Raw genomic sequence first — 9,796 nt, forward strand, 5'->3', positions numbered from 1 at the left:
CTCAGTGCTCATCTACAATCAAGTGGATAAATACAATGAAAGTATATTCCTACAGTGAATCTTGTATGGCAATGAGTAGAATAAAACCCAGGTTTCTCATCTCAGCTTATAAAGCCCTGGCACTGCCCACCTCACCAACATTATCTCCCTCTTCCTTTCTCCTTTAGCCTTTGACCTTCCTGTTCATCAAGTCACTTACTCTCTGCTAGGGTCTTTGACCTAGGTGTTTCCTCTTCCCGGAGGAAGGATACCCCTGAGCTTTTCCTGGCTGGCTATTTCTTGTCATTTAGATCTCATCTTAAATGACCTTTTAAGAGATGGCTTCCTAACACCTAACCTAACTCTGGTTTCTCATCAGATCGGATAAATCTTTCGCCTTTTACTAACACCTAACCTAAAGTAGTTCTCAAATCAACCTGCTTTAATTCTCTAATACAGTACATAGCATTCACTTTTGATATTTTTTTGCACATTCATCTGTTGTATGATGGTTATTTATTGCCACATCCCACCAGAATGTAAGCTTCCTGAAAGCAGGCATATTGTTGCTGTTGAACATTATCATGTCTTACCTACAGTGCCCATCTCATAATCAGGGCTCAGTCCTGTGGGCTTAATGAATGTCTGTCCACCACATATGTCCAAGCATACATATGTACACCCAGGGAACAGAGCAGCGGTGTGGAGAAGGGAGGAACATCGCCTTTACTTACTATCTTAAGACCAAATAAGTACAAAACACTTTCCGGTCTATTTTGAAATGGTGATAAGAGATCATTTAATCTTATACAAAATTTCAAAAATAAAGTCCCACTTGCCAGGAGGAAACTGTTTTTACAGAGCATACTATTTCTTTTGAACATTAACTACTCAAATAGACCTCAGAAGTTGGCTTATTGTGCTACCGTGAGTCTGATTTTCCAGGTAGTATAAAGGAGCAGGTGTTCTGTGCACACCAGGGACGGGAACCTGCCCTCCTTTCTCCGTCTCCCACCCACACTCCCACTGACTGTGCTCCACATTGTGAGCACATCCACTCCCCACATTGTGCAACACAGAATCACACAGAATGCTGCTAATTTTCCTGACATCTGATCATCATTTTGCTAAAAAACAATTTCAGGCTAATAATAGCGGCGAACTCCTCATACATGTGTAACAACTCAGGGGGAAGAGGCTAAGGGATAAAGTTTAGAGGCAGCAAACAATGTGTGAGAGTTAGAAGACCAATTTAGAATGTGTTATTTATAATCTAACTACATTCCCAATGGTGATGGCAGACCAAGGACTAAAATCTTGATTCAAAGCATTAGTAGAGCATTTATCTTTTATGAGTTCTACTGAAATACTTTGGCAATTATTTTATTACTAAACGTTTTATGCAAAACAAACATATTATGTTCCCTTTATGACTAATACAGTCATTAGGATTCATCGATGGCATGCTTCTTAGAAACTTACATTTAACACATACAGGACATTGTTTTATATTTTAGGTTTCATTTTCCACAATGGAGGAGCTTAGGATATAGAGGAGCCGCCCACAGGGGAGCCGTGGGAAGTGGAGGCCGTCAGGGGTCAACACAGAGAAGGCGGACAGCGTAGAAATGATGGTGCTCCTGGCAGGGCCTGCCCCACTCAGAAGGGGAGAGGACCAAGGTCATTAGCCCCGTGGAAGGGGCAGGGCAAAGGTGAAAAGGTAGGAAGGAAGGTAAAAATGTTGGTGGGCAAAGAGTTTTCTAAGTACTTTAATTTGGGGTTTTAAGTTTTTATTACTATTATTTTGTTAATTCTCACCTGAGAATTTTTTTCCCATTGAGTTTTAGAGAGACTGGAAGGAAGGGAGGGAGGGAAGAGGAGGAGGAGGAAGAGGAGGAGGAGGAGGAGGAGGAGGAGGAGAGAGAGAGAACATCCCATCGATGTGAGAGACATGATTGGCTGCCTCATAAATGTGCCCCAATTTGGCCTAGGGATCAAACCTGCACCCCAGGCATGTGCCTTTGACAGGGAATCAAACCCAAGACCCTTTGGTGCAAGAACCAACATTCTAACCATTGAGCTACACCTACCAGGGTGGGTTTTATTTTTTTTTACTTGGGCGGAACCAACAGAGTTTTCAGTATTTCAGTTTCCCAAGTAAGAACATTGTAGCAAACACTGCCTATTACCTGCTCAGAAGCCTTTTCCACTCCACTAGGCGTCAGACTTGCTCAGTCAAAGAGGGGCGATCTCTTGATCTTAGGAGCCTCTACTTCAGGCCTCAGGGTGAGTCATGAGACCCTAGACCAGCGTGGTCATTCATTCAGTGTTAATCCAGCACCCGCCCTGAGCCAGGCACAGTTCTAGGCACCGAGGAAGCAGCTGTGAACGGAACAGACAAAGCTCCTGCCCACAAGGAGCTTATACTCTAGTGGGAGGAGACGAGCAGCAACTAAATACGTAAGCAAGTAGAGTACCGCAGATGCTGTAAGGAGAAGCATGAAGCAAGATGAGTTAGGGAGCAATGGTTTGAGGTGGGCGATGGTTGTTACTTCGCTCTACAGCCATGGTTAAAGATGGGCTCAAGGAGAAGGGTGAGTCATGCTGGTATCTGGAGGCAGAGGACACGGGTGCACAGAGGCCTCGAGGAGGAGGCACGCTGGGTGTGCTCACACAACAGCCAAGGGCCGGAGTGTGTGCAACAGAAGAGTGAGGGGAAGAACAGGGGCTGATCGGACAGGAAATACAGCAGGGAGGGCAGATGGTGAGGGGCTGAGTACACTTTGGTTTTGACCCTGAGCACAGTGGGGAAACCACTGAAGTGTGAGCACAGGCATGATGTGATCGGAAATTTGTTTTTTTCGAAAGCTCTACAGCTGTCTTGATTGGTCAGTTATTGACCTATAGATTGTTATGTACCTCATTCATCCTATTGAAATGTAAAAGGACATCTACTGGGAAGGGCTTCTTTGGGCCAACTTTTAAAAAGTAAGCGTTGTGAATACAAGGCCTTTGCCCTCTCCCCTTCCTGCCTGGAGCTTGAGCATGACGCCTGGAGGTTCGGCCCGCGTCTTGCTGTCAGGTAGCGAGGAGGCATCATGCTATGAGCAGTGAAGTTAAAATAAAGAAGGAGCTTCAATGATATCACTAAACATTTATAGTAGCTTCTTTCAAACTTTCTGTTAGATCTATTTTTGTAGGTTATTGTTCCTTGTCATTGCATTTGAAATGGCAACTGACATTGAGAAAGAAAAAATGAAAACAACAGCCTTCACACACTTGAAATGACATTTTATTACCAAAACAGAGTGGGAAGGGCATAACCTCAGAATATGATACAATTTTTTTATATATCGTCATCCCATGGACTGAGAGGTCCCAGTGTGATTCCCAGTCAGGGCACATGCGGGGGGTTGCAGGCTCAATCCCCAGTAGGGGGCGTGCAGGAGGCAGCAGATCAATGTTTCTCACATCATTGTCTTTATCTCTCTCTCTCTAAAATAAATAAATTGAGTCAGTATAGCTTTATAAAAATCTCATAATTGAGTATTAACTATTCTTATTTCCCTGGGGACCAATAAAAGCTGTTTCACAGGCTAAATTCTAAAGCATAAGATTGAGCAGCTGGACAGTTCACCAAACTAGACCCTCAGCGGTGGTCAAGCCCTGGATGTACCTACTAGAGCCTGGGTAAGAAGACTTCAAGGTGGGGTGACCATGGAGGTGTGCTGAGGACATTCCTGGTATATGCTTGCTGTTCCTGCATAATTATTAACAGTACCTTCTTTCTCCTTCAAAAGTGTCTTGGTTTAAATAATAAATTACATTACATATGCACCCCACACAGGAATCAATGAATAAAACTTTTCTGAAAAGATTTGTTAAGGAACTGAAAAAAGGTTTTCTTTGGAAATGGGACCAGGTTTGGGAAAGAGTAATATTTGTTTGAATTTTGTATCAAGTGTAGGTTTACTCTCAAAATTACAAAAAGTGTAAAACAATTAAAGGAAGCACCTACCAAATAATAGGATTCTAAATTTTAGTTTTCCTATGTAGGAAATCAGTCATGGATGAAAATGTCTGATTCTATTGCAAGCACATCTGAATGAGACAAAAGCTCATATTTGAGAATAAATGCCAGTCATTTGGCTCTGAGAGTGTGGTCAGAACATAAGGGTAGGACCCTAGGTGCCTCGTTCTACTGCCATCAGCTCAGTGGCAACTACCCCCGAGGCAGCATGGTTCCTAACACTATTGAAGCTCAAGGACTGGAGAGAGAATAAAACATTTTCCATAACATTCAATAAACATTCAACGCATGCTGTTTGAATGCCTACTACGCATGAGGCACTGTGCTGGGCTCTGGGTAATTAAACTGACCTGTTCCCTGCCCGTGTGGGACTCACAGTCTGGTAGGCAAGACAGACAACAAACAAATAAACACATATATAGGGAATTACAAATTGTAGTAAGTATTATGAAGGACATGAAAAAGGCATGGTGCTAGAGAATGAACTAACACTATAAAACACACAACTGCTTTGCTGGAATAACAACCACCAAAACAAGTGCAAGCTTTTATTTCCTCCTTCTGTGATGGGAGTGGGAAGAAGACAGAATTTGGTCACAAAAGTCCAGTTCTGGTCCCACCGCACAATAATATTATGGCTGTAAAAGTGACAAATATTCTAAGCCTTATTTTTGTAGTCGACCTTCTTGAGTCATAAGGTTGTTGTGAAAAACAAATAAAAATTAATCAATGTAAGTGAAATGCTATAAAGTGCGATTTATTGTCTGTTCTCTCAACAGACGTTTGTTGAGTACTAACTTGGAGTTAGGTGTCTGTGTTAGGAGATTGATACTATAAAGCTCTAAGACACAGGCTGCAGTCACAAAGAGTTCATCTCTGATTTGGGGAGATAGGTGAAATATACGTAACTATTATGTATGTAACATACTACTCCATGATGTCAATGCCAAATAAATGAGCTTTCTCTGTTAATAAAGAACAACACGTTTGGGTTTAAATTATGGACCATGAAAAGTAAAGGATTTGTGGGTGAGTTTAAGATTATTTTTTGCCCCAACTGGAATCTTTCAAAGAAGAGAATGAGTTGGAGAGATTATTGCTACAGCTAGCCTTTCTCAAGTGGTCAAGCAGAACCTTTACATAGTTAAATTACAATTAAAACAGAAAGTTTAAAATATCTCATTTGCACCTTTAAAGATGAACCATGATATTAACTCAGTCATTAAGAGTTATTTGGTTCACAAGTTCTACAATGGGTTTTGCCTGAAGAGATGGAATTTTTCTGACTGAAATGAAACATTTTGAATTGTTATCTCTATACCTGTAGACATTCAGAAATCACTCACGTCAACATCCCTCTCAAGAGGCCCATTTCGTTCTGAAAACTGTCTCACATTCCTCCCTGTGTTTAGTTTGATCTTTATAAAACATGTTCTACAAATGCTACCTGAAACATGTGGTACTTGAAAAATTCTTGGAATAATTAAGGAGATATTCTCAAACAAAAGTAAATAAATAACACAAAGAAGTGAGTAAAGCTTCTTGAAAATTCAATTGAGCAATTTTATAAATTTTAAAAGTCTATATTGCCTTGTGCTCTTATCCACATGACTCTACTGTGCTTAATTGAGATCTAATTATGTCTGTTTCTGGATTTCCATAGTTCCCTGCTTCCTCCCCTTTTCCCCTGTTACCACTTAACATTTGCCCTCAGCAAGAGGCTGAATGATATGTCTTTTGACGTTTTCTCTATTAATAGTTCTTGTTATGAATAAGATGGAGACAGAGTGAAGCCATTTGAAGAAAGAAATCCCATCAATTACTGGTTGATAATTGTTTCCTGTCCGGTGGTAACCCTGATAAGAGCAATGACCATGCCCATCATGTTCAACGCATCATCAGCACCTGGTATGGGAACTGGTACCTAACAGGTGCTCAGTAAATATTGATTGCATAAATTAACTCATCTCTCTCTTAGGGCTTGCTGGTAATACATGACACAGGTTAATTGTTTAAACATGGTAAAATCACTGCACTAGAAATCATGGAACTATAGTGAGGTATAACATTGGGCAAGATGCTTTGTTTCTCAGAACATGGCTTTTTATTTTAAAATGAGGACTTTGGACAAGGTCATTACTTTGAAACATTTTTTTGTTACTTTTGTTTTAGTAATGAAACATTTTTTGAAAAATATACATCTTAAGTGGAATATCAACAGGCTTTGTACAGTTACCCAAAGCAGAACGAATTTGATTTGAAACAAGGCCACTCCTGCTCCGCTTGGCAATACCACCTTCATTGCTTCCTCTCCCAGGATGAGCTTTCGGTCACCGTCTGTGGAATCCTAACGCCCGAAAGAACACACCTTGGAAGCCAATGGACTTAGTTATTGTGGATGTTCTAGTGTGTAAATTCTATGACCAACATGGAAAGATGTCATAGTGAAGAAAGGACACACAGTTCTTCGTAACAGCTGGAGTCAGGCTCTAGCCCTGTCTATCAGACAGAACTATGCTGCTTATATTGTCACTGAGCGGTGGCCTACTGATCAATGACAACGTAACTTAGGAGGTCACTGTTCTGGTTACCTATTGCTATAATAGTAACCCCGCAAAAGTTGGTGGTTAAAACAGCATCTCATGATGTTGTGGGTCAGGACCAGGCAGAGTTTGTCTGGGGGTTGTTCTGTTTGCTTAATAGTCTTCAGCTGGAAAATGGTCTGACGTGGAGGGTCCAAGTCAGTTTCATTCACATATCTGCCTCCTTGGCAGGTGTGGGTGGCTGGCAGCTGTCAACTAGGGTGCCTGGCCCAGGCCTTTCTAGCATAGTAGACTTAAGGCAGTCAGATTCTTAAATAGTGGCTCAAGGCTTTAAGAAGTATGCTCCAGAGAACAAGGCAAAAGCTGTGTGGCCCTCCATAACCCAGCCTCGGAAATCACATAGTCCCTTCTGCCATACTCTATTCATGGAAGCTGTCACAAGCTTGTCAAGCTTCAAGGGGAAGGCCCTGGCCGGTTTGGCTCAGCGGTTGGAGCATCAGCCTGCGAACCAGAGAGGCCCCAGGTTCAGTTCCCACTAGGGGCACTTACCAAAATATAAATAAATAAATAAAGATTCAAGGGGAGGGGCTGAGTGTCAAAGAATTGGCAGCCCTGTTTTATTTATTTATTTTTAAATGTTTTCAGTTATAGTTGACTTTCACTATTATATTAATTTCAAGTGTACAGAATAGTGGTTAGACATTTGTATAACTTATGAAGTGATCGCCCGATGAGTCTAGTTCCCACCTTGGACCAACGTTTTACTTTTTTATCCTCACTGGAGGACATTTTTGCATTTATCTTCAGATAGTGTGGCAGGGGGAGGGGGAGGAAGAGAGAGAAACATGATGTGAAAGAGACACATGGACTGGTTGCCACCCACACGACCCCAACCGGGGCTGGGGACAAACCACAACCATGGTACGTGCCCTTAGCGGGAACCGAACCCAGGACTCTCTGGTCCATGGGCTGACACTCCAACCTCCAAACAGGCCAGGGCTGGACCTATGTTTTAAAACAGCCACTTGAGGTGTTCCGCCATCGCGGGCAGGCTGGGTGCCGCTTTCTGCCGCTGCCCGGTGTCCACAGCCGCCCGCCCGAGCCAGCCCTCGAGGCCTGCTGCACCGCGCCCCCGCCCCCGCCCCCGCCCCCGCCCCCGCCGCGGCCCTCCAGTCAGTTCTCTGCTGCTCCCATGGCTCACATGAGACAGATGCGGAGTCTGATGCTCGCTGGGTGACATACTTCAACAAGCCAGATATTGATGCCTGGGAATTGCATAAAGGGATGAACACCCTTGTTGGCTCGGATCTGGTCCCAGAACCCAAAATCATTGACGCCGCTTTGCGGGCATGCAGACGGTTCAATGATTTTGCTAGTGCGGTTCGCATCCTAGAGGTTAAGGACAAAGCAGGCCCTCATAAGGAAATCTACCCTTATGTCATCCAGGAACTTAGACCAACTTTTAAATGAACTGGGAATCTCCACTCCAGAGGAACTGGGCCTTGACAAAATATAAACCCCAGCGACAGGCTTCCCAAGGATTTACTGATAATGCTACTTGAGTGTAAACAATCACCTGGAAATACTGATTATTACAGATTACCTTATTTGAACAAGTTTTCCTTTATTGAGTACCAAACTATGGTAACTTGAACTTAAAAAAAAAAAAGAGTTTGAACTGAAATAAATAAATAAAAACAGCCACTTCAGGACCTGATGTATTATTGCAGAAGTCAAGGAAAATTGTTAAGAGTTTGTAATACATTTCTGTCCACTGTCACAGGAGGAGAATATTACAAGTGATTTCACACTTTCTTAAAATGTTTATGTTGGGATTAAATGTACCAAGTCAAAGAAATGAGTACTGGGTTTCTTGAGTTCTATGCTTTAGGCGACCCTCATACCTGTGCTACAGAATTCTTTGCCATCACTATCATTTAATATACACAAAGCTTCTCTAGTGGGGATATGCTAAGCCACCCAAGCATTGTTAGAGTAATAGACACAGGACAACACATTTGGAGGGCTGCTCTTTTTTTTGTTTGTTTTTTGTTTAATCTTTATTGTTGAAAGTATTACAGATGTCCCCTCTTTTTCCCCCATCGACTACCTCCTTCCCGCTACCCCCTTTCACCACACTATTGTCTGTGTCCACTGGTTAGGCACATATGTGTATATGTTCTCTGGGGAGGCTGCTTTTGGATGTGTGACTCTCAGAGCTCCTGGCATGCAGGTTTTGTTATGTAACTAGAACCATTTGGATATTTTTTCCTGCCTTCTAGGAATACTAGATTAGAAATAAATAAGTTGAAACTATAGAAGGTATGTTGTGTAGGGAAACATTGAATGTGGTTTTGGACACAGCTGTTTTTGAAAAATGTATTACAATGTGGAAAGAGAATGTGGACGTGTTTAGGAGACTAAATTACTTATTGTCCTTGATAATGATTAATGGACTTGGCTGGGCTTTTTCTACACCAATGAAAGGTAACAGGGAGTCTTGTTCCACCACCAAAAATGATTTTCTTTTTACCTCTGCTGAAAAGTTGCCTGGAGAATTTCTTTCCTATGTGGAACATATAATTCAGAATTTTTAACGACACATAAGGGAAAACAATTTCAGGAACCCAATTACTTTGTTGGAGAATTGCCACAGAATTTTTTCACAAAACTAAATAGGAGACTTTTTTTAATGTCTTGCACAAGATCACTCTATACCAAGTGGGTCTGGAGTCAATAGGCACATAACCACCAAAGTGTCTATTTTAATCATCACAGCAGTCTCTAAGCTACCAGAACAGGTTGAGCCCTTTGTTTAAATTAAGGTAATGGATCAACTAGAGTTCTTGCTCCCCCTCAGAGAGGTAATAATTAAAATGTATCAGTAAGTGCCGTAGAACTCAGTATTATTACCCAGGTGACATGCCATCACTGAAGGGAAGGGAGGGAAGTGTTCTGAGAGCTTGTGGTTCAGGGGAGAGAGGAAAAGGTGTATTTTCCCGAGTGCATTTCTACATTAAATAAAATCTGCTATTACAAAGAAAGAAGGTTGGCATTCTCTTGACCAAATAGGATGGACAGCAAAGACAGAATTTTGAGATCTGAGGGGAAAATATAGCTATGGGCAAGCATCTGTCTCTCAGACCAGGTCTGAACAGACAAACTGTCGTCTGAGACAGTTATCTGGATAGTAGGGGAAAAAGGAATGGCTAAGGTAGTGGAAGGGGGTCTTTATCCCCCTCTC

General features: G+C 42.1%; 1 pseudogene; it reads left to right on the forward strand.

Moving 5' to 3' along the window:
• Positions 1–2,545: 2,545 nt before the first annotated feature.
• LOC118632742 lies at positions 2,546–8,186 on the forward strand (annotated as a pseudogene).
• Positions 8,187–9,796: the final 1,610 nt, after the last annotated feature.

The sequence above is a fragment of the Molossus molossus genome, unplaced genomic scaffold, assembly GCF_014108415.1.
Source record: "Molossus molossus isolate mMolMol1 unplaced genomic scaffold, mMolMol1.p scaffold_m16_p_17, whole genome shotgun sequence".
Classification (NCBI taxonomy): Eukaryota; Metazoa; Chordata; class Mammalia; order Chiroptera; family Molossidae; genus Molossus; species Molossus molossus.